We start from the raw sequence: 27,910 nt of genomic DNA, 5'->3' as shown, positions 1-27,910 counted from the left end.
AGTTTGCTATATAGAAGAATTTAATTTAGATTTTTGTTACGTGCTTAGTAAGTATTTATATATCATTTGCAGTTCCTTAATTTATAAAATTGTAAATATAAAATGTAGTACTAAATGATAAATATAGTACTAAAACGTATATAATTGTTTGACAAATCTTTTGTTACAATAATAATATATTTTAAACAATTAATTTATGTATCTTATAAAACTGTGTTATAATTGTAAAAAATATTTTTTAACCGATTTAAAAATAAATAAGGTTCCGTCTTTCTCCCGTGATATGTGTACGAGTATGTATGTGCATCATGTTCAGAATGTTATGTTGTAATGTTTTTATGTAATTAATGACGACAGTTTTATTTAAATAATAATAACCATTAAACCACTTTAAAGATACATTGCACCCAGGAGATATTTCTATAGTCAGTCAAGACAAATGTCAAATGAAACTCATAATTTAAAATGAAAAAAAATATATCATTTTAAATTATGAATTAATTCGATTCGATTCCTTTCCTTTCTCTGTGGGACCGTACGACGATCGTTCCCCTTATACTATGCAAATAAAGTTAGTAGCAAAAACAAAGCGAAACACGGTAATTACACTTGGTGGAAAATTAACTGACATCGATACGGCGTACATGCTCTCGGCCGTGAACGTGGACGTAATGAGTCGATATCGCGTTTAGTGCACGGCAGTGTAGTTAAAATGTGTTTTTTTTGTTTTTTAATGAATTAAGACGGTCATTGTATACGTTGAGTTGGATATATGAATATATTTATATTTTATAATGGACTCAATTGTAGTATCTATATTTATCGAAGATAATTTATGCGCTTTAAAATAATAAGAAAAATATATTAAAGTGCGTACAAAGTGCAAAACATGATGTACGCAAACGTTACACGTGTAAACGTTACGATTGAAATCGATCTTGAAACGTTACTCACAATGGGTTTAGGGAGTTTTACTTCAAAATGAATGCGTAATGTATGTAAAGATGTTCATTATAACAATGAATGAGAATTTATGTTTACTCAGCATAAAAAGGTTTATTTGACTCTATCGAGTTATATTAATGATATGACAGCTTATAATTAGTATTCGTTGATAAATCTTTAGATATATTATTCGTATATGATTATTACGTGTATTTTTTTTTATATTGTTAAAAAGAGTAACTACAGACTTTTGACGATTTTTCTCTGACAATTCAAAGGCGCTTGTACGAGGCTATTAGAATAAAGTATTCATATTTTGATTTTTGACAACCAAATGTTATAATTTTAACATTTGAATTAAATAGCTATCTTAAAACGTAGAGACAATTCAAAAGAGTGAATTGTAATTGTTATATAACAGTTAATTTCCTAATAAATGCGAACGTTATTATATTGAAATATAAATATTTTTAATTGTCACCAGACGGTCATTTTGATGACCAGTCGGTCATTTTTGTCATCGTGAATTAATTAATAAAATCGAATTTGACGATATCTCGTTATTCTAATTAATTAAGTATTCGTTTATTTCTGATGAGTAAGTTTTTGTTGTCAAGTTATTTCACGCTAATAAAGAGATTCAGATCAGCGGTAACAACACGTTTATCTTAGATCTCAACTAAAGATTTAAATACGGAAATGGACCCAGATTTTTAAATGGGCAATTCTTTTCTTGTGAAGGGAACTCTGGATTCGAAAATTCGATCGATTTGAGCATTTTCAGCATTTTCACAGGTGATGAGGTTTTACTTAGGATAATTGATGATATCTCTGGTCACATTTACTTCATTATTAATATCATAATAAAAAAAAACATATGTAAGTGTTTCGTAAGTATATACTACTAGCTGTGCCCGCGGCTTCGCCCGGGTGGAACTTGATGTTTGACTATAAAAGAACATACAGTTACTTATGATTATTTAAATAATATATATACTTCTGGTTCTTTATTTCGAATCCAGTAAATTGAGTTTAATTTTGTAATGGTTATAGATTTATTTAAATCGATTTGGCAGTTTATTGATAACAAACAAACATATCGTTCTTTATAATATCAATATAAAAGTATAGAAATGTCACTTCTAACAATGAATTTAAGCCTAGCTTAAATATAATTAAATTTTCTATTTGTTTGTTTTTAATGTAGGTAAATAAACTATTAAGTAAACATAAATATTAATAAATTATGTTTCCATATCTATAACTATATATATATTAATAATGTTTAAAAAATATATTTTTATCGTGCCACCTGGTACTATTTTAGATGCCATTTGTAAAATAAAGAAACGCGATCTCTGTAAGCGAGGGTTAACTTCGAACGCCACATAAATCTGCTAGCAAAGGGTTGTAAATTCCTGAACCCCCTTTAGTTCAGTGATATATGATGACTTATAAAGCTTGAGCTCCCCTGCCTCGACCTTTCAATATCAGTATAGAGAAAATCGGGGCAAAGATATGGATGTCCAGGGTTCAAACTGTAATGGTTGTTTTTTTATAAACACGAATGAAAATTTCAAGACTCGGAGATATGTTTTCGATCCCTTTATTTTGATAATGGATTAGAATATCGACTAATCGATCTTTTCCGGTATATTTTATTTGAACCCATTTACTTTTTTCGTATTAAATCTTTATCTAAATATTTATAATATTTATTTATAGAACTTTAATACATAATAATATATAAGTATACTCTTTGTTTAATTACGAGTTTTATTTAATTACGGTTTTTTATTGTATGGCTTTAATACTTGAAAATTTAATATTTTATCCATTGCATTTCATATTGTTCTATTTTTAAATTATTTTTTTAAGCAAATATCTATAAGTACAATTAATTAATCAGCTCAGCCGTGTTGTCTGAACATTTTATTCCTTTGTCTATTTAGATGGCCATGACAGCTGAATTTATTATTCCAATGGAACCGCAATAGCGATAGCCGGTTCGATTCTGACCCCTTGAGCTATTGTCGTCCCCGTGACCGTAACTAAACCGGGGAAAGGGGAATACAGTTAAATTAGAAAACAGGTACTGGTATTCTAATAATAATATCTTTATTTTACGTCACATTAATCGCCATTACAAGTCTAACGAACGGATAGGCTACAATTACTTAAAATTCATTCTAGATATAACCGTGATACGGAAATGTTACGTACAAAGAAAGCATCCCTATTTCGCGATACGGTAATATTTTTTACTTTTTAAGTTCGGAGGTGAAAACATGAGGTACCATTAAGGTATTGACTCGGTCAGACCTGCGCGCGGTTCGCAATAATTCACAAAGAAATCCTGCCAATATACGTAGTGTTTGGTCATAGATTAAAAAAAAAATTGCAGACGAGCATAGAGCATATATTTTTTAAACATTATATTTATCTTAAATTGAGGAATAATCTTATCCGAAGATTGCGATTGTATCCTTAATTCGAGAGGAGGCTTCTATTTTTGCTTTACTCACAATATGATGGATTTACAAGCCGGTAAAATAAAACCGTGCAGGTCGATTTACTCTACGTCCTTTCTGATTTTTTTTTATAGAATAGAAAGGCGGATGGGCATATGTATGTATAACCTTCTACTCAAAAAGTGGAGAGGAGGCCTTTAGCCCAGCAGTGGGACATTCACAGGCTGTTACGGACGGATACGGACGAGCATATGGGCCACCTGATATTAAGTGGTAATCAACGTCTATAGACATTGGCATGTTAACCATCGCTTACATCACCAATGCGCCACCAACCTTGGGAACTAAGATGTTATGTCAATTGTGCCTGTAATTACACTGGCTCACTCACCCTTCAAACCGGAACACAACAATACCAACTACTGCTGTTTTGCGGTAGACTATCTGATGAGTGGGTGTTAACTACCCAGACGAGCTTGCACAAAGCTCTACCACCAGTAAAAATGTGATGCGCGTTAGTATAACATCGCCAGCATGCTCCGGGTTCTTAGTACTTAGTTGTAACAGTTGTCACTAGAAAATGATCCCTTAAGGAAAAACATACAATTCTTCATATAATATAATTCTCAAAAGTAAATAAGAAAGAAAAACATTGATTCTACTCTTTAATCGATTTTATCGTTCCATTATAAAACATGAAGTCAATTATAATATTAAATTTATTTATAATTATCAAACTAAAGTAATGTAGCTTTTTTTTCTATAATTATCGAAAATATTCGAAATAAATGTTCTATATTCAAATTAAAATAACAAAAAATACGTATTATATATAAAATATAATCGTTTAGTTTCAAGTATAATGTATATAAAACTTTTTATTACTTGTCATATTACTGGTATTACAAATTTGTATTAAAAAGTTGTTTAAATTAACAAACAGATACTTTATCTTAAATAGATAAGGTACTCGATTTCATATCTATCTATTTCGTATTAATACTCTACAAAAATTAAATGTATTCGTTTTGAGCAAGTTTTTAAATAATATCACTCAAAACTTTATCTCTATTATGGAACTAGCTAACATTTGAATTTTATCTGATGTAACTACTATAATAATAATAGTAATATTATTCATTATTTACTTGATGGAATGATGGTAGGATACCGTCATCTGACTGGTTGATACCCACAGCTTGATATGGGACTCCCTATTCTACTCTGTCCGAACAACACGGCTAGTATATATCAAAATATATAATTATATATTTAATTTTATTTTATTACTTATATATAATTTTATTTTCTCTTCAATGATTCTATAATAATAAGAGCCTTTTTAAATAAAGAATATTATTATTTTAAGTAATTATGCCCATTATTATATATTTTATAATTTTTAAAAGTTTACAAAATTTATATATGAATAATAAATAATACACAGACGAATTTAGGAGCAACGACTAAATTAAAATTTATCTTTATTTACAATATTTTGTTCATTAATTAAAATAATAATGAATGGTCGTTATTTTTATTAATAATAAATAAACAATTTCTCTTATAATCGTTGCATGTACGTTTCGAAGACATCACGCGTCGACAAACAGATACACATCGTTTCTGTTTCTTATTCTATATGACATCAAAGGAGCCGGCTGTTGGCATTACTCAGGACGGATACAATATAGTGATCGGTATTTTATCGACGCTATGGGATGGACTTAAGTTTAACAATTTTAATAAAATATGCGCCCGTGAAAAGTGGGCTCTTTGGACAATTCGAGAGATTATAGATAATTTTTTTTTTTAGTTTTTTGTTTTTTCAGTTCAATCTTTTTTACGCTTTTATTAAAAAAATCAGTTAAGTAATTTAGAAGTTTTGCTCGATTTTTCCTTTAGATTTGTTGTACCTAATATTGGTATATAATATAATTTCAGTATAAGTGAGTTTCTTTTTTTTAAATATTTCTGCCTAAACTACGAATGTTCTTTATATATTGCAAAATGTAAATATATGTACTCTTTGAAATAAAAAAAAATACTTAATTGAAAAAGCTATTATATTTCTATATTTAAAAATAATGTTTAGTTGTAAAAAGGTTCTTAATAATTCAACGGTTTCGGTAAAAATTAATAGTGAGCCAGCGTACCACCAAGAAAATGTGACTCGAACAAATAACTTTTGCCACTGCAATAAAAAACACTTGATATTTAATATGAATCAAAAAAACCGAGATGGCCCAGTGGTTCGAACGCGTGAATCTTAACCGACAATCGTGGGTACAAACCCGGGCAAGCACCACTGAATTTTCATGTGCTTAATTTGTGTTTATAATTCATCTCGTGCTTAACGGTGAAGGAAAACATCGTGAGGAAACCTGCATGTGTCTAATTTCATTGAAATTCTGCCACATGTGTATTCTACCAACCCGCATTGGAGCAGCGTGGTGGAATAAGCTCCAAACCTACTCCTCAAAAGGGAGAGGAGGCCTTAGCCCAGCAGTGGGACATTAACAGGCTGTTACTGTTACTGTTACTGTTACTGTTATGAATCAAAATCAAGATGTCATCGCATTTGACATTTCATCTTCGAAAGTAACAAAAAATCAACGTAAGACGGAAAATACAGCGCGATGCAGAAAATAGATTAATCTTGATAATTGATCGGATCACTGACCCGCCTGTGATCTTGTATTTTAATATTTGCCGCGAGATAATTTCATTGGAATGTAATTTTTTCGCATTATCTAGCGACAAGTTTTGTAATGTATGTAAGTAATTTTTTATATTTACATAAAATTTAAGTATACTTAATTTCTATTCAATCAATTATTTTCGATCAGCTTTCGAAATGTTCTTGTTATACATACATGTTTTTAATTAGTATTACTTTTTTATATATAAGTCAGAAAACACATAAATTGTTAGAATATAAAGTTTTTTATTGTACTTATTATTTATTATAGATATAACAATTTTAATTAACTTAAGATTAAAAGTTAGATTACTAAATTTCTAAGTCTATGGCATCAAATGATACTATCTAGTTAGGAGATTTCTTTATCACTAAAACAGCGTTACAAAAAAGACACGCGCTAAAAGCGCCATTATGCTGCTGGGCTGGAAGGTAAAGTAATTAATTCATTGTTGACGCGACTTGTGACTTTTTGATTGTGTTCAATTTGGTTTTTGGATTTTTAAGGGTAATTTACATCAATTGTATGATTTGGTGTTCTATTTTTAAAAAGGTTTTTGTAAAATTAGTTTTACTTCTGGATGCTAAATATATGCTAATATGTATATATATTTCCTGTTCCTGTATTTAAGGCATCGTTATTATAAATTTGATATTACTTTATTTGACTATATCTTTGATCTATTTAATTTTTTTTTTTAATTAATTTGTTACTACCTTTTGCTTCTGTTTTTGTTTTTGTTCTTTATTTAAATATGTTTTTATTTTATTTTTAATATTTCGTAATTGTGTTTGGGAATGGTGTGTTCTCCTGTAATCGGTTGTGCATAGTTAGTTAAGTTAATATAAAAAGTGTTTTGAATGTGTGTTATGTACAACTGTTGGAGATCCAAATAAATAAATAAATAGTTCAGCCATACTCAACCTTTTTTTATAAGGGCCACAAAAACGCGTTAGTCAGGGTGTCGCGGGCCACAAATAAAAAATATTAAGGTAATAATTACTTACGTTTCGGGATTGTAACAAATTAATTTTATTTATTATTAAGAATTAAGCAACTATAAATCGATTTATCGCGTATATTTTTATCATTTCCTGACATTTCAAACACTTTGCAGAGTCCATGGTCACAAGCAGTTGTTTAATTCTAATTATTTAGGTATGAATAAAAAACTTTTGAAATTTAAAATAGTTGAACACCAAGTGGGCCAACAAAAGTCCGGCGGGCCGCAGGTTGAGTACCGCTGGTCTAGTTGCTATATAATAAGGTTTTCTGTAGAAGAATCTCAGTAGCATTCCGGAGTCTGGCTGTTGGAAGTGTATTCACTCTCGTGCCTCAGATAGCACGTAAAGCCGTTGGACCTGCACCTGAACTCTTTCCGGTCGTGTCGTATAGCCGTCCCATCGGATTATAAGAGTTGGGGAATAGAGAGTGCACGTGTGTTTGAGTGCACACTTGTGCACTACAGTAAGACCTCATCATTATACAACAGAACTTTTTTTTATTCGAAATCATTAAGGTTAGTGAGTGAGGGTTGGTTTGGGCCAGTCAGGAGGAAGTCTGGGTACGGGCCTTGGGGTTGCCCCTTTTACCCGGGCTAGTTCCTCTCCAGCAAGTCAACTTGCCGTGTAATATATTTTTGCCCGAAGGGCCAGGGTCAAAATGACCTAGTGACTGTTTCATTAAAGTTAACTGCGATTTGTAGGACATTCCGATTATTGTCACCAGACAGGGTTGTTTCCATTCCTTACAAATCACAATTTAACATTAACGCTAATCGAATTAGTGAATAAATGGCGCTAAAAATCTAAAACTAGTGTGATAGCGCCACACAGAAACCAAGCGGTTTTTTTTAGAAGTAACGAACCGTAGAGTCCTTTCTATAAATTCTTACGTCACGTTCACGTTTTTTTTACGCTTTTGAATACCATTGTAAATATAATTCATGTTAAATGTCTACGCGATTTCTTATTTCATCAGGCTGCTTCCGAAACGGCGGTTGTGTTGAAATATTGACCAATCAAAACGCTTTATGGTTTACTTGAATAAAATATACTTGATTCGTACATAATGTTGCCATCTGTAAGCAAAACGTATCGTTTCTATAATGACAGATAATTAATGATTTATAAACGACTGTAAATATGAATATTGAAATGAATATAAATAAATCAATACAAATCCGACAATTAGTTTTCTTCTTTAAAATTAATATAAAAAATATTTTTTTTTTTTTTTTCATCATAAAAACTTTTCAGATGATTAATTCTTCAAATCAGACATCAATGACGTCGAATCTATAGTCGTTCCTAGTTTTGATACTCTTCATATTATTTATTGTAATATATTTACGTGAAATAAAAAAAATATATAATACATAGCAATTTGATGACATAAGATACAATATTTTATCACGAAGCTAAAGTTCATTGACTCATACTGACATCATACTACTTTTATACTCATAAGAAATAAAATAACGTAATTATCTATGCATTATTCAATTTTCGAAATATACAAGCGTTGAATTGTTTTTGGGTTAACATTTATTTTGTATACGATTATATCCATGTATTATTAGTAATATGATATTAAATTGTGTATATTGAATACGGTTTCAAATGTAAAAGGAATTATTATGTGATATTTTGTACTTTATTTTTTATACAACTGACTTTTAGGTCTTAGGTTATAAGGCTTTAACAAGAGGTACTGGGCAATACCTCAGTATGGGTCAATAAAAAAATTAAGATGTCCCGTCACTTTATAAGGGTTAAAGTATATATAGTGCACTTGTGATGTTGTGCACACATTTTGTCTTGGGCAAGTAGGTCGTCTCACAAGATTCACACAAGAATCGCCACATTTTAATGTTCTCGGAGTTTAATTCTGTTTGTTTTTAAAAGGACGTATGAATCGCATATACATAAATTATCTTATAGGATGTCAAATAGGAATTGCTAAATTATTTATAAAGTATATTAAATTATATTCATAGAGGCAGGCAAGCCATTCACATGCGGATAAATTAAAATTTATTATTCATAATTTCAGCTATAATAATAAATAATTTAAATCATATATATATATATATATATATATATATATATATATATATGCATATATATTTATATCAATTCTTTGAGTCATGCCCTCTACTATGGATAAGTGCATAACTTTTTCACTACAAAATGCGCTGATCGTAAACAGCTTTCTATTTTTATGTAAAAAATTCTTACAATAATCTCGTAATAGGCACGTAGGGAACCGATAGAAAAAAATATATTAGTAATTGAACCAAACGAACCGCGAAATCTACGAGCTGATGATGCCATAATTATTTATTTAACGGTTAATACTCATTCACGTCCGTATTCAATTCAATATCGCACTCGAGAACGGAAAGCTCTTCGAAATTCAAATTGTGGAATCTTTTTTAAATCCATGTCTGCTAACGTAAAGCTTGTTCCACACGGTACATAATTTTTTTTACACGATTATGCTAATGTGACACGAATGTTCGATATTTTTCGTTTCTCACGGCTGGCGACACCGGGTCTAGGAGCGATGACCGCGGAGAAAATGAGAAAAAGTCAGAAGCCTTATCGAATTGATTGCCGGTTTCGATTTATGAACAGTATTTGTGTTGTTTAATTACTGTGAAATAACATGTCCGAGCTGATTAGGCGATTTATGTTTTAAATACGTATGTAGTGACTTATGGCTTTTAAGAAAATTGAAAGTCATCTCTTTTTTTTTTAAATTGCCTCTTTTATTTTCTATAACTCTCTATATAAGTATTATGAAAAAAAATTGTATGTAATGTCTAATAAATTCTGCTATATAAACATTGAATCTATGAAAAAACCTTTCTTAAGACGACAGTTGTCCAGTGGGATATTAACTTATAATATTTGTACTTCAAATTCCGGTTATTGCCTAGATTATTATTAAAAAAATTAAAAGAAATCCAAATGTAAACGCATCTCATTCCTTTATATCTCCTGTAGGATGATTCCGATACTACCAAAATCAGTATTTTTCGTTTGGACTCCCCACAAAGGTTCGGACGAGATAGTAATTAGCAAATGGTTGAAGATTGGCACCAATACCTCGATGCATGTTTATTTATTTTTTTATTTCTTTCTACTTAATGGCTTGGACTCCGTTTTTTAGGTCTATATTTTTTTAATAACAAAACTTTGAAAAACTACCCATTAAAGACTTTTATAGAAACTTTTTATGACATATTTAAAAACAATTAACTCCAACGTTAGCACAACAATCATAAATATCTTATTAAGACATAAATAATACTATGTTATGGCCACCATAGATTGAAACCATCTTGCATTGAACTCGTATCTACAATTATTAATATGTAACTTGAGTTCAACTGGACTGGTTATAAGTGTTGCTATAACAGAAAAATAAAATTCAACAATAAAACTGTGGTCTAACAAGCAATCAGAATGACGTAATCAAACAACTTAGTTGTTTTAGTAACGTGTTGTAAAGTTTTTTTTATATATTTCTAACGGTACGGTATATAGTGCTATTACCGAAAAATAATACACTTGAACATTTTTATAGATGCCTAATGAAATAATTGTTGCGTTAAAACATTAGTTACGCATTTATATTATACAAAGTTAATTTTATAGACTAGTATTATTTTTTTATAATTCAGTTGGTAAGTAAACTTTGCCTATCGACATTGGCGCTGTGAAATATCAACAGTTCCTTAGATATTCAATGCGCCAACAAACTCGGTGACATTATATCCCTTGTGCCTGGAGTTGACTGGCTCACTCATCCTTCAAGCCGGAACACAATGATGCTTATTGCTGCTTGGCGTCAGGCTAGCCAAATGTTCAATATGTGTCAGGTTTTTTATATCGCCATTGATGGAAATATATCATTTTCATAACGATATTAATCAATTTTTTATATTTGCATTGTTATATGCTAATGTCTTATATTAATTATCATATGCTAGTACATACCTGATCAAACATGAAGTTATAAGTCGGGTTCTTCAAAGTCATACATCTCGCTATTACATAATATCTGAAACAAGAAAAAAATGTTTAGTACTGGAAATGTACTTAGTGGTTATTTTCTAAAAGCGGAGAAAGCCAAGTGTTTACACGCGAATCTGAATCGAAGATTGTGGGTTTTAATCTGGATAGCCACTGAGTTATCATAAACTTAATTTGTGATTATAATTCATCGACGACGGTAACATCCTGAGGAATTATGTAAGTGTCGGAGAGATTCTGCCTCATGAGGATACACATGAGGCAGTTTGTTTACGTGCATCATGATTGTGTAAGCTCCAATTATTCTCCAAGAGAAGAGGAGTCTATACTACTACTTTTGAAAATGAACCTCATCGTTTTGGTTTTGATTAGATTCATCATTTAATGTTCTCACTTCGAAATGAGGACATCGTAAGAGCTAAGGGATTTATCATTAAGCGCAACCGTCAGTCCATTACACGCGCATTAACTTACATAGGACACCACTCCACCACAAAAGCTGTCGTAAAGAGGTATGGTGTTAGGATAACGTTTCTTCCAAGCATCTTACATACTGATCTTAAATAAATGTAGCAAGAAAATATTGGGTCAAACGAAGTTATGATATCCCCTTCACCAATTTCGGCCACAACCACCAATCTCAAGAGAGACTAGACATTTTTTTTTTTTTATCTACTTGTCTTGGGGATTGAACTGAGGACTTCGGGATCTGCGGCCTTATATCTTTACCAACGAGTCAGTCTCATAACGAAGAGAAGCACATAATATATTACGGCTAAAGAATTAGGTTTTAAAATTTCCTAAGTTTCCTAAGTTTTTCAGAGTAGAAGATATATAAACAAACATATTACTAAAATAAAGTATAGTATTGATCGCCTACAAAACAATTACAAACGGTGTAAGTTTTATCGAAATCGATGTAGCTAATTAAAACGAACGCAAAATTTTAATTTGATGGCTAATTGTTTATAATAGCTACATAATTGTTATCGCAATCGCATCAAAACAATCACGGTTATCATGTTATAAAAAATATTTTTCTAATGACATTATGTTTCGTAGCTAGAAGTTCCCATACGAATTATATAAAAAAAGACTATATAAACGTTCGTAATCAAAGCGAGTTATGCTTTGTGATACACCGTGAAAATTGTGATCGCTACCCGCCATCGATTGGAGGGGTAATTTAAAAAAAAAATACAAGAATTACCTCAGAACAAAGGAGCCGCCGCTTTGGTAAAATTCGCAGATTACCGCGGCATGCGATAAAACCAATACGCGTATAGTGATGTCAGAGAGAAATGGTCTGCGTTTATATTCAAACTTATTTGGAATGTCTTTGTAATTCCTGTGGTCGATCAATAGATGGCACTACTAGTCGCATAATTGCGCTTACACTTTTCACGCGAATATCTTCTTTAAAATTCTTATTTACTAATAATATATAATTATAACAATGGTATGATAATAATGATAATGTTGGTATATATGTTTGAGATGTCACTTACTCATCACGTTTTCTACCACCAAACAGCAATACTTAGTATTGTTGTGTTCCGGTTTGAAGGGTGAGTGAGCCAAGGTTCCTAAGGTTGGTGGCGCATTATAACACAACAATATTAACTATTGCTATTGGCGGTAGAATATCTGATGAGTGGCTGGTACCCGCCCAAATGGTCTCGCCAAAGGTAAAGCCTTCGACATCGTTTAACCAATTACAAAACTGATGGGCTGAAGCATATTACCTTTAATACCGTTTAACTGAACGTCATCACAATTGATATATTCATGTAAAGGCAGGACAACGTATGTAGGATTTGCTCGTATACTATATTATAATTAGATACGAGTTATCGTTTTTATTCTATGAGTTATTTGAATTAGGAATTCACAACAACATTTGAACAATTTAAAAAGGTAATTTAATTAGTAAGATGAAACGGCTACTAAAAGTAGTCAGAAATTTTTCAAAGGAAATTTCTTTGTTAGGAAGAACGTAAGCAAAAAGTACAGGATAAATGAATTTTCATTTTTCAGAAAAAAAACAATCCTGATTCCAGGATAGTTAGATTAAAGAATGAATGAAAGAATGAGAACTGAAGAGCGAGTGTAGCCAGCGTTTCCTTTGCAAATGCAGGATTCGAAAAAGCCGAATAATTCTAAAAGCTCGCTGTTGACACACAAAGCTCCAAGTTTTCGCTCTCCGACGCTGAAAGAAAGCTGAAAATTACAACATTCTATGAATTTGTTGCCTTTGAATGATACAAGAGCTCGGGATTGTGAATCAACTCGACCATTTTGTTATAATTTTATACCATCCTTACATTTATTACGTCATTTTGTTGTAATTGTGACATTGTGTGAATTTTTAAAATGTTATTACTTCAAATATATATAGTATGATACCCGCTTTATACCTATATGCATTTTAATATAACATATTTATGAACTGTAATTTTATTATTTTTTCTATTGTTTATAATTATAATATATTTTGTCGATTAAAAATAATTTATAAATCTTTAAAACCTCTAAAATAACATAACATTGTTTGCTTTATAATTAAGTAAAAATAAGGGAGTATAGAAAATAAGAGGACAAATGAAAGAAAAAATGTGTATTTTTTAATGTTAAATATAGATTGTTCGCCCTAAGAGACAGATGGTTGGTTATCAATAAGCAATATTCGATAGAATGATTGATTGGTGGAGAGTACCTACTCAAATAGACTTGCATGACCTAACTAAGAAGATGGAAAACATATTTAGACGAGTCGGTTGGCGTGGTTGGTAGATACTTGCCTTTCACGCCAAAGGTTGTCGGCTCGATTCCCACCCAGGACAGACATTTGTGTGCATGAACATGTCTGTTTGTCTTGAGTCTGGGTGTAATTATCTATATAAGAACGTATTTACAAAAAAAAAGTAGTATATGTAGTATATCAGTTGTCTGGTTTCCATAGCACAAGCTTTGTACAAGCTTAATTTGGGATCAGATGGCCGTGTGTGAAAAATGTCCCAGGATATTATTATTATTATTTACGCTCCACACTTTCGTATTTAATTTCCCAAATTAATATTACAGCTTCAAAAGGAGTGTCTACAAACTCGCGCTACCCGATGCATGCAAGAATGTAAGCGCGGCCTTACCCAAACGACCAGTCCTCATCGTTGTCACTATAAAAGACAAAGTGTCAAGATGAAAGGGGCCGACGAAGATTGTCGTATTGTATCTGCACTCGTTAGCCGTATCAAGAGATTTATTTAACGATTAATTGTAGTCAAGGCATGAACGATTCTTGAACTGTCTATTTTTTTTATATAAGCTCAATTAATTCATAAGAGCATATTTCTTATTTTGTAAAACAATAATATTCGATTTTGTCTAGTGGAATCTTTTTTATGAACCTTTATAAAAGTTATATATATAGGTGATACAATATATAATATATATATAGTCTAGTTCACAAATTCAAAGTCGCTGAGCGTGTTATGGAGCGAGCTATGCTCGGAGTATCTTTGAAAGATAAGATCAGAAATGAGATTATCCGGAAAAGAACCGGAGTCACCGACATAGCTTGCAAAATTAGCAGGCTGAAGTGGCAGTGGGTCACGTATGTCGTAGGACCGATGGCCGTTGGAGCAGCGAGTCCTAGAGTGGAGACCGCGGATCGGCAAACGCAACGTCGGGCGCCCTCCAGCCAGGTGGACCGATGATCTTAAGAAGGTGGCGGGCACCAACTGCATGCGGAAGGCGGAGGACAGGGAGCTTTGGCGTACCTTGGGAGAGGCCTATGTTCAGTGGACAATGATTGGCTGTTGATATATGAATAGATTGATACATAGATGAATACAAGCGATACATAGTAAGTTGACACGTAAGGCATGAAAATGTCAATACAAAGAGATACAGTCCGGTGTAAGTATTGTATACTTTATTACAATTTATATATATGTATTTTAATAATTTTCTTCACACATTATTATAATGAAACCTTTGATATAAAGACACTTAAACGAAAAATAAGATTTTTATATCAGAAAATAGGAATAAAATGTCTGCCTTTAAGCAATAGCTAACCTAACCACTATAAAGCATTTAAAAAAAAAATAACAAGCAATTTTTAAAGGGAAACAATTACAATAATAAATAAAATTATAACATAACGAACACTCGTAAGATGAAGCGGTTCGTTTTTATAACTTGCCGTAAACGTAACAATAGAACGATTACTCCTCCGTTAGCACGTGAATGGGACGCGAATTCTTTTGAAGAGTTATATTACAATCTTGAGAGGCTAGACCATTCGGGGTATGTTATTTTCTAAACGTAAGTTTTTATTTTAAATATTTGTTTTTATTTAATTTTTTTATCATCAATTTTTAATAACCAAAGGGTCAAGATGATCAATGTTTAGACTACGTTTTTAAACGAAGATTGCGGGTTCACTCTGGAATGAATGTGAAAGGTTAATTTGGGCTTTTAATTAATTTAATGATAAGTATTAAAGAAAAACAACTTCATGATTTTTGTTACAAGCATATCTACCAACACTTATTGAAGCTTCGGAATAAGCTTATTCATCTCGAAAGGAGAGAACACCTTCTCCCATCAGTGGGATATTTTTAGGCTGTTACTATTATAAATGTATTATTAGTAAAAAAAAAAACTTTTAAAGTTTGTGTTTTATTTCATCACCTATGTCGAATAACACATCCCTTACGGAGTCTTACGAAATAGTTAACCATTGGTTCAGATATTGGAACTGAACTGGTCAAATCCGGTTATAAAATCGTGACATCATCAATTCAGTGGCTGTACAACTAAAGTTGCGTTTATATATTTGAATAAATAAATGTGGTCTGTCATTGGCGTATCGTATCATTTATCGCCTGTCTTATCTCCGTAAGTTTTTAATTAAGCTAAATTCTTATCTCGACCAGTCCAATACTCCCACTTGTTTATATTCATCGATAACAATACGATCAGTTGATTATCATAACATCTCTATCATTAATGAGGTCTGGGGTTTGGGTGGGCGTGTAGAAAATCAATGCCCCTCCCATGAGAAAAAATATTTAAAAAATATTCGTTTTTTTTTAAAAAAAAGTGTGCTTAAAGAGCCCAGTATTTTCTATTTGAAATTACTTCAAACTCGTCTCAATAGACGATCGTGATATCCCAAAAAATAATATGTGACATTTAATAGAAAAATTACAGGATTTTAAGAATACATTATAGTGGTGTATCACCGTCGGTTTTTGTGAGAGAAGGTTTAGTGAGAAAATGAAAAAATAAGAATAATTTAAAAAAAAGATGAAACAGAGGACCGCCATTTTTTTAATTTGTATAAACTAAGTGATTGCTATTACTAGTATTAAGTGAATTATGAAACGAAAAGTAAGAATTGTATTTTGAACAATTTTTAACGTTTAATGTAATTTAAACCGATCAGAAACAGACCAGGATTAAGACTTTTGAAAAGATTACTTTTCAAGTCACGTGACCTGACCTTCGAGCAACTACCAACCACGAGCTGCTACTAATGAATTCCTTGACAAAAAAACTAAGCGATCTTTTACAGGCCCGATCGCGAAATTGAACTCAGTACCTCGAGATCTAGCAGCCTCACACGCAAGGTATACCAACGAGCCAGTTCATAATTAATATTGTCTGTGAGGCTAGAATGCGACAAATTCAATATCAGTTAGGCCATTTTTTATTATTTTGAATCCAAATAACCAATCCATCACAAAACGAATATAAACCACTATATTCATTGATGCAACTTTCAAAAATCTATTTCCTGTCTGGACGCCCATCCGGTTATGGCGTCGCACATTTTCCGGTTATTTTCAAAACCCATTATTTTCAAATCGAGGGTGAAATATTTTTGTACGTTTGTATTCGATTATTGTTTTTTTGTTATTTACTGAATTATTAACATAACATTATTTAGTTATCTTTATTTCAATTTCATTGTTTTATCCTTTAAACCGAGATCGCAGTTTGTTCATGCGTAGTAATGTTTCATGCGTTTACATTCATCGAGCATGCAGAATAAGCGTGGTGGAATAATTTCCAAAGCCCATCAGTGGGACCTTTACAGACTGTTAATTTATTAACAACCAACACTGTGTTTTAATTACTTAGTTAATTTGTATAAATAACTTTGTTATTCGATACATTTTAGATTGTCATCAAATACTGCCAGGTGAAGAGTATCGTAGGTGGATACACTGCAGTGCAACAGATTGATAGAGCAAGCTTCAAACTTTTTCAAGTAACCTTACTTTGTTTCATTAAGTTAGGACGCAAAGCTAATATATTTTAATTATAAAGATAAATATCAATAAATATAAAGATAAATAACCTATATAAAAATTTAAACATAAAATTTTATTTTATTTTTCATAGGCAAATAAAACTTTATTTGTTGGGTTTAAAAGGTAGTATAAACTATATATATACGCTTCTGTGTAATTTATAAGTTATTTTATGAAACATAAGATTTAAAATGCAATGAATATTATTTTATGTTAGTTTATGATATATCACACAGTTTGACCTCGGTGACATAATTCACACAACATCAATAGATGATTTTAACAAGTAATTTGTATTTTATTTCTTTAAAGAGAGAAAATTTGTCGCTACAATGAAATTTATGGTTGATGTGTTTTTTTTATAAGATCACAGCTTGTTTGAAAAATGTATTTAATATAGCTCAGTGGCTCAGCGAGTTCGAATCCGGAAATAACTGCTTTTTATATAATATGTATGTACTGAGTTTATTACTTTATTTTTACTGGTTGAGCCAATTTGACTATATGCACAGAGGCTATAACATCTTAGTTGCCAAAGTTTGTGACGTATTGACGATATAAGGGTTAGTTAATATTTCTTACAGAAGAATGTGCAGTGGTGACCACTTACCATTTTATTTGAAATATTTAGGCAGTTTGGCAAATGGGTTAGTGCTCACCACCGTCCATAGACATTAGCATTAAGAAATATTAACAATCAAATGAAACACCAATCTTGGGAACTAAGATGTTAAGTTTGTGCCTATAATTACAGTTATCCGTCAAAACGGAACTGAACAATACAAACTACTGCTGTTTGACCATCAGTTTGCGTAGATAACTTAAATTAAACTCGTTTGGCGTCATCTGCATTTCAATGTAATTGATAGCATACATTGGGAATGAAACATTCAGCCTGTTTCTTATATTGTAAGCAATTTTAAAATTACACAAAATTTATGTGTGATTTTCTTTAATGACCTAATAGTGCAATGTATATTGAAATTACTATTGAAGACATATTAAAAAAAAATTAACTCACCGATATAAAATAAAAAACTACAATTTTTTTAGGTAAATAAAATTTATATTATATAGTTGATAAATACATAATGTATTAAAAACCTGTACCTTTAAAAAACTATTTATTATATTAGCTGTAAAAAGTAATACGAAAATATATTTTAACATTACTTTTATCTATAATGTCATTGAACCTTAGATGAAATTATCAGGATCAAATTGCGTGTATAATTTTGTTTGAGTTTATATATTTATGAGTATACTTATCACATAAGTAGAGGCAGTTTCGATAAAATCTTTAAGACCACGTGCAACATTTTGCAAAACAGCAGGTCGTTGAAGCGATAAAAATAAAAAAAGTTAGCGTAATAAGCTTATCTATATTTTTGACTTACATCAGAACGGCAAATAAGCATATGGTATTTCATGGTAAGCCCTTCGTTAAACTATTAGTTAATTAATTGCATTTAATGATAATATGATGCAAAAACATAAAATATTTGCAATAAGAATCACTTTTTTTTATAAATATGTAGGACATAAGACAGTTATATTTTCTCTAAAAATATTTATATATTCCGAAAGTAATTCGATATTTGAAAAGACAAAACAAAAAAGAATCCGTTAAAAACGACTAACATATCAGCTAATCTAAATATTCGCGACGAAATTGTGAATTGTTAATTGCTAATTTTTTTTAATATTTTTAATTGCTACTTTTTCATGTTAAAAATTCATTCTATTTATATCGATGATAATTCTATGAAAGTACTAGCCTCTAATCGTAGTTTCGCGCGATATTTTTTTTCTTCAACGATAATGAAGGTCTAATATCCCATTTTGTAAAAAAAAAAATACATTCTGCCTAAAATTCAAGTTTATTTAGATCTTAGCGTTGATATACCAGACAGTGAAATCGGAAGAGTTCTTTATACTTAGAAATATGGACATTTAAATCTAATAAGCATAATTTTTATCTAATTAACGTAATATGTAAATCATACTTTGATCTTTGCCGCCGCAATTAAGATATCTTACATATTTTTTTGAATACATCAATAATGTTATAGTTATTGTAATTAAATGATAATATTAGTGTTTTTACTTTTTTACAAATATAATATAAGTATAATTTAATATCGGTATTTTTAAGCTTTTTTAAATAATCATATAAATTAAGGCTTAGAGGCTATTTTAGTTTCAGATAGTATGTTTATTCATTAGCTTATACACTATACAAATTTACGCTACTATCCTAAGAAGCGGATCTGCAATATTTATCATGATTCAATATGAAAACTATATGAAACGTATTAAATTTGGATTATAGGTTCAGATATCGTAAATTAATAATTAAAAAAAACACATTTAAACGCAAGTAACACGACGCACGAGGTTTGCAGGGTGAGTGAGGCAGTGCATACACGCACGGGGGATACAACATATTAGTTCCCAAAGTCGGTGGCGCATTGCGATGTAAGGAATAGTTAAATTTAGTACATATTCTATAGAAAAAAGTAACCAATAACAATGAAAAATATTATTAGAGAACCGAATACCATCCCCAAGGAAGGATGGATTGACATTACGAAAACGGAAACTATGAGTTATAAGTTTACCTTTCATGTCTTAACTACTCAACTACTCATCATTAAATTACATACACTTGCTAAGGATAAGACAGATAAGTACATAAGGTACTCGACATCTTTCCCTTTCACATGCGGGCGAAGTCGCGTGTAGAAACTGGTATTGCGTCACACACTATTGCTTTATACCACAGGTTTAACAATAATGTGTAACGCAGCTGTGAAATCGGTCAGAACGTCATTAGTTTGAATCATTTGTTTTAATAAATTTCCCAGATTTTTAATGGCGAAACGAATTAAAAGTTACATTCTGAATTTCATTAATATTTCCTGGATATTCGAATCGCTATAAATCGAGACGAAATTGTAATTCACCTTGACAATCACCTTGTGAAAGCTGTTATGTTAAATCAAATAAAGAGAAGAGAGAATTTTAATAAAAACAAAATAAATGTCAATTTATTTGGTAAAAGATTATTAATAATGGACAAATAAAAGATTTGTTAAAAGTGTGATAAACTGTCCGTTATTGAAACCAGTATAGAATCAATTTCCTACGGGTCGCCACACGGCTATCTCGGGTCAAACACTATGCATAAATAAATTTTAATATCATACTATACGTATGGTAAAAAATATAAACGACAACAAACTTACATATACCCATGTATGTGCCCTTATTTCCATTGCATTAAGAATCATTTTCCCGTGTCTTGGATGTAAATAACGCGTGTTAACACGGTTAAGGCCAGACAGACGGGCGCAGAATGATCTTGTGAATATTTCAAATCCAATCTCTACTTGTTGGCCACTAAAGTTTCTATTGTTCGAGGGAATATGCAATGGGACGTAACTCTGCACTATGGATAACATAAAATGGAGTTGGATTATATATTTTAAGCGTCAGTGCAATAGGCGAATAGCGTTATTAAAGTCGCAGGTTTGATCTTGGCCCCTTAGTTACGTTGGGGGGTTATTGGAGGGGTAAATACGAATATAAGTAATTCCTTACATTCCTACTTAGGGGTATTGCTGTTATTCGCATAGATATATTTTAATCCCCTTTTATAATCCAAATATTTTGACCCGTTTTGAAGATTACCTTGGCGAAGCAAACAAAACAAAAAATAACACAAAAACGGTTCTTATGGTAACTAGCAAAACGGCTTTGGTAACTAGCAGATAGTTATTAACTTTTTATTCATATATATATATATATATATATATATATATATATATATACAAATACGTACATAAACTCGTGTTTCATTTAAATGACATTTTCTTGTGTAGAAAGTTTATTGTCATACTGTCTTAGTTTTTTTGTGTATTTTCCTTGTGTTGTGTAATTGAGTTTTGTGGTCAAGCGTTTTGAGCGTTATTAGTGTAGTAACATTTTAATGTTATTTTTATATTTTGTATAGTGTATAACATGCTTATTGTTACGTCATGCATGGTCTATACACGGCAATTAATTTGTGGTTGTCACTCGTTTTTGTGATGTTGCTTAATAAATTAAAATCAAAATGTACTTTTTCAAGTTTTAATCGATAATCGATATCGAAACGATACAAAGATAGATTTCAACGAGAAAAACAGCAAGAAACTCAGTAGTTTTCATCAATTATATATCTAATAATTATATTTAATTGTAATAATTATAAACAATAACTAAAGAATATCCTCCATACTGACTTAGCACTCGAGCTCGATATTTGCTTACAACAATACACCGTATGAAGTCTACAATCTTTGTCAACCCTTTATCATGGTTACAAAGAGAAAAGTGTACCATTACTTGAACCTATGTTCCGCAATGTTTGTTTGTACTAAGGTTATTCGATGTATCTCCTTTACACCAATGGGAAAAAATTTAATATGGTTATATTAGTTGGATACAAATATAAAAGTAAGTGTCATTTTCTATTAAATAGTTTATTTTCTACCAAATCTAATAAATAAAAATTACAATTTAAAATATAGTAACTGTCCTTTAATGTGTGGGGATGTGATCTCCCCTCCTCTTAAGGACAGGGCTTAAAGCTTATTCCACCACACTACTCCGATATGGGTTAGTGGATACACGTGACAGATTTTCATCCGCCACATTCAGGTTTCCTTACGATGCTTTCCTTAACCGCTAAACACGACATGTATTATAAACACAAATTAAGCAAATATAATACAGCTGTAGTTGTCTGGGTTTGAACCTGAAATCATCGGTTAAGAGTCTAAGATTCACATCCGCTAACCACTGGGCCACCTGACGAGATCTGAAAGTAAAGTTTATTATTATTAACAGATTTCACCTTCACCAAGTAATGAGACGAATATATAAAATTGACAGCCAACCATAGTAGTCACCCATAAAAACATTGTAAAACAAACAAGATGAATCTGACGTCAAATTTATGTGTTGAATTGAGAAATACTTTAAAGGCCTACTGTGTAACATCCGGACAATAAATAACAAGTTATCTAGGGCTAGGTAATTAAAATCGAGTTTTCATACATAAAACATTATAATTGAATTTTAATTTAGACTATGGGATCAAAAGTTTTTTTATAGAAAATTAGTAACATAAACCAAGATGGTGGTGATTTATGTCATTAGCATTGATAAGATTACTAACGAAAACATATAATTTACTAATATATTGACTTACATAGCGATGCAATATGATATAAAAATTGGATTATAAATGCCTGTTTATTTATTGTGTGAAATATATTTCCCTAAAAATTCTTATTCTTTATTTTATATTATATATTTATATAACATAGTTACACCTGGCAAGCGTTATAATCCATACGACTTTGGCCAGAATATTGTCCGGATATATACCAAATAGTTTTCGCCAGCGTTTTTGCCCGCGTGTTATTGTTAGTTACCCTTTTCTGGACCCGTAACAAAGTTACGTCATGATCGAATGAGTCAAGCCGTGAAAGCGTAACAAACAAACAAACTCATTTACGCATTTATAATATTACTTCTCGAGGTCCTCCAGAAATATTTCTGTCACAGCGATCATATTTAGTGCAGACTATCCTCTTGAGTAAACTAAAGTAGTCTCTTAATGTCCCACTGTTGGTTTAACCTTAACTTTTGAGGAAAACATTTGAAATCATATAACCAATAATTTCCAGCGTGTTATATAAAACTCCTTAAAATAGGTCATTGAACTATTCGTTGTGACTTTTTATTATAATTCCAAGAAACAATGAATCGATTTTATCCGATGTATAGTAATTCATGCAATTAATTCGATACAATTAAATATACAATGGCAATTAATACCGGACTAGTATTACAAAATTGATGAACTTTAATGGATCCAATATGTACACCAAGGAGCAATTACAAGTGGCATTTCGCAGAAGGGCAAACATTGTTACAGTAATTAGAACGGCTACCAACAATAGCAAATGCCTTCTATATTAATGCAAATTACTATCAGAACGAGCCACTAGTTAGGGCGCATCTACACCACGATTAAACTGTATTATTAATTTTTACTTTGTGCAAGGCCGGTAGTATATACTCTACCGCCAAACAGCTATTTTGTACTGTTGTGTGTAACAGGCACATGGGACATTTATTAAAATCTTAAGTCTCATGGTCCGCCTATATAAAAATTTTTTTTATCAAAAGTGCATTTATTGTTTGTTAGAATTGAGAATCTGTCGCCTCGCGAAGAACAAGAAGGAGTATTTAAAGCTGACTGCCAACTTTCGCTAGTCGGAGTGGAACTCGAATAAGAAGAAGAAGTGCACGATGATTAATATAACTCAGCAAGGTATTGATATCGCCACTTGTAAGTCCGACATTTCAACAAAGAATATATGCAAGATAGGAACAAATGTTTTTTTTATAGGTGGAAAAATGCACTTAGGTATTTCCCTCACATGAAGGGTTATGTGGGGCTCACACCGGCAGCGGAATACCCACTTAAAAATATGTATTACTACGTTCTTTCTGGTGGCGATCGCTTGCGCGGTAAACACTCACTTGCCATAAGCATTACGACGTACACAGCGTCGGGCATTCGCAACAATGTCACATTACATGGAAATGCTCAAGTCTACACTCACCTTTATCTGGACACTGATGGAATTTTATTTTATATAAATACAAAAATAAACCATAAAAAAAATTGTATTATAAATCATTCGAAACATGTTAAAGGCCTTATCGACTTATAAAATGAATAAATAAATAAAAACATTCCTATTCAATTCAGTTTAGAAAGCAAAGTCGTACTTTACCATCTATTATTATTAAAAAAAATATGTGGGCCATGTAAGATATTTTCGAATAAATCATGCAATTTTCATGTCAAGGCCGACGGAGAGTACGAGCCCGAACGGCTGGAGAAGTATTGATTTGCATAATCTTTATTTAATTGTTAGTATAATGCTTTCGAGGTTGATTTCACTAGTATCTTATCTCATAACTCTGAAACACCTGTCGAGGTACTGCTATCTTAGACAGGTTTTCAACGGAAAGCTGGTCGCTTCGATTTGTATGGAGCGGTTCTATTTCACTAAGCAATTCTGATTTCAAATTACTTAAATGACATGGGAGCATTCGTGGTGTATATTTATTGTTTATATTTGTAGATACATAAATAAAACGTTAATTTAAATATTGTTTATTTTAACTGACTTCGAAAATGAATTTTTGAATCTTAAACGAAGGTCGCGGGTTCAAACCCAGGCAAGCACCACTTAATTCCATGTGCTTGATTTGCATTTATTTCATCTTTTGTTCGGTGATAGAAAACATCGTGAGGAAATCTGTATGTGTCTAATTTCACTGAAATTCTGCTACAAGTGTTTACTTTGAGTTTGAGTGAGAACCGACTTTGATGAGTGAGAATGATTGTTCTCGAATGATTAAAATCGGTTCAGTAGTTTCAAACGTTATTGATTACAAAAAAGAAAAAAATATATATTATAGGTAGTCGGACGAACAAATGGGCTACCTGAAGTTAAGTGGTCACCACCGCCCATAGGCATTGGCGATGTAAGAAATATTAACCATTTCTTACATCAATGCGCCACCAACCTTGGGAATGAAGATCTTACGTCAATTGTGTTATACTGGCTCTCTCACCCTTCAAACCGGAACACAACAATACTAAATATTGCTGTTGGGCGGTAGAATATCGGTGGTACCTACCCAGGCATGCAAGTCCCTATCAGTAAAAGGATAAGCGTAAAAAAAACCATTTAATTACAATATTTTTACATATAGTCAGCTATGATTAAACTCGGCTTAACGATAGTTTAACTGTATAACAAAAGTTTATACACAAAGAATATTTAAAGTAAAATCGAATGAAATTGCACTTTTACGGCATTATTAGAAAAATATTTATAAAAGGTTTAAAGATTTAAGTTTTTACATTAAGTGTTGTCATATAATACATTTATCGATACTTCAAATGTATAAGATTTTGTCATTAAAATTGATTGTATGTACGCAACGTAATGACAGTTCTATACAATTGTACGAACAAGATAATGTGATATTTTAAATAAGATCTGGCACAAACATTTGCTTTGATACTGAACGCAAGCACGCATTGTTATAAAACGTACCGGACAAAACGACGTTTCATCTATAACAATTCACGTAATAATGAACTTTACTGTTAAACGAATAGAGAACATATTCGTATAAATATATAAAACTGATACTGTATGCGATTGAAAATTGTCATTGTTGCGAAAAATTGATTTATGAACCACATCTGTTAAGCCGCGTAGCACTTTAATGTTATATTGTTATCATAAGTACTGCAGGAATTTAGGTTGGGCACGGGCGTGAAATCGAAGAGTCAGAGTTCATATTAATATATAGGTAGATCTTTAACCCCTTGTCACATTGTTTACCAGAACAGTAGCTTAACGTTTATAATGGTTTTATCGAGATTTTAATTTGACATAGTTCTTGATTCGAGTGGCGATTGACGCTGTTAATTTCAGGATTAGTTGCTTAAAGTATTGATGAATACAATAAAATACGATTTTAATATAAATGTGTCCCAATTATAAATTATATCATGGACACTTAAACCTTCGTGATAGGATTTTGTGCAATTCAGTCTGGGTACCATCCGTTCATCACATGTATTCAGATAATATCGTTTTGTTTCCTGTTTGAAGGGTAAGTGAGCCGGTGAAAATACAGGCACAAAGGATATATCATCTTAGTTCCCAAGGTTGACGATGCTTTGACTATCTATGAAATGGAGAGAGCCATATGTATGGTGTTGAGCACTAATCATCAGGTGGCCCATTTGCCTTTGCCCGTCCGCCTACCTATATTATATCATAAAACAAATGCATAGCTATTCCGTGATCTACCAAAAGTGCGCGTTTGCTTCATCAAAAAAAATGTGCTAAGCCGATTTTAAATACCCAAAATTCTGAAAATAGGTATGAAAATAGATTCATCAAGCTGGAACACAAAACGAACTATTCACACTTTGTGAGTGAGCCAGTGTAATAACACTAAGGATAAAACAAATGCCATTCTTATGATAGACAGTGTGAGACGTGATTTATTTGTTGCAAATATCTATAGACGAGGACGACGGCCTACCATCATCTATCTATCAGATGCTAATTACTTATATGCCTTCTTAAAATAAAACAAAAAATGGCTGTCAGCTATTTATAAATAATCATAAGTTCAGATAAAGGCTTTTACCGGTTAGGCATCTAAAATAGTATTAACATTTAAAACTTAAGTTCGATTACCTCACAATGTTACAAAATAACTTATTACAACACATATAAAAATGTGATATGAAAGTAAATCATCCTGTTAAACGTATTAAGCTACTCAGTAATACATTCGAATATTACGTAATATTACGGCTTTGATCGATTAATTACCATCCGATTGAAGCGATCGATCAAACTAGCCGAGGCGCCGCGCCGGTCTGATCGATAGTGTTCCTATACGAATAAATTAAAATGTTATTGTTTTGAAATTACAATTAATACGATGCGATCCATTCAATAAACATGTTTTTATAGGTCTATCTAATACTTTATTGTATACTAAAGTGTCGTGTATAAAAAACACGCGTGTACATACAGTTTACTCGTGTTAGACGTGAAACTAAATAAAATATATAGCTCTATTTCTATATTCGTCGTTTCTTTCTTCTTTCTCTTGTAACCTTAAAATTTTTATTTTTACATACTACATATACTACTTTTCTTTTGTAAATATATACTTATATAGATAATTACACCCAGACTCAGGACAGACAGACATGTTTATGCACACAAATGTCTGTCCTGGGTGGGATTCAACCCACAACCATCGGCGTGAAAGGCAAGTATCTACCAACCACGCCAACTGGCTCATAGAATCATCAAAAATAATGTATATCTATATACATTGGGTGGTAGAGCTTGGTGCTTGACTATCTCTATCTGATTGTTTATCACAGACTGATAATTTTTTCTACCACCAAACGTGATCGTTTTGAAGAATGAGCGAGACAGTGGTATGTTCGTTAGTTCCTATGGCTGCTGGTAAAAAAAAGTCAACTGACTACACAAGTAAGTCACTTACCAAATAAATATCTATAGATGATATTGTATTGTTTAAGTTTTAATGTTGATTAATTGAATTTCGTTTATGTGAGTTTCTAAAATATATCAAATATATTTGATATAATCTTAAGTGGTACTTTTTATTATCATTAGATATAATTAAATTAACGGAAATCGAAAAACATTAGCCTACATACGTAATAAGATTTAGGGTTTAATTAAAACTGGAATTTCTAATAAATTTCTACTATTATT

At 31.4% G+C, this 27,910-nt stretch overlaps 1 protein-coding gene across 1 annotated transcript in view; it reads right to left on the bottom strand.

Annotated features, from left to right (window-relative positions):
* LOC126776810 (transcription factor Sox-6) overlaps window positions 1-27,910 on the bottom strand; it is a 488,433-nt gene that overhangs the window by 380,623 nt on the left and 79,900 nt on the right. The window contains exon 2 of the mRNA XM_050499607.1: window positions 11,125-11,188. The gene's annotated coding sequence lies outside the window, so the exon portion shown is untranslated. The remainder of the gene's footprint in view (window positions 1-11,124; window positions 11,189-27,910) is intronic.

This window comes from Nymphalis io, chromosome 21, assembly GCF_905147045.1.
Source record: "Nymphalis io chromosome 21, ilAglIoxx1.1, whole genome shotgun sequence".
Lineage (NCBI taxonomy): Eukaryota > Metazoa > Arthropoda > Insecta > Lepidoptera > Nymphalidae > Nymphalis > Nymphalis io.
This window is presented reverse-complemented; position numbering and strand designations above follow the sequence as displayed.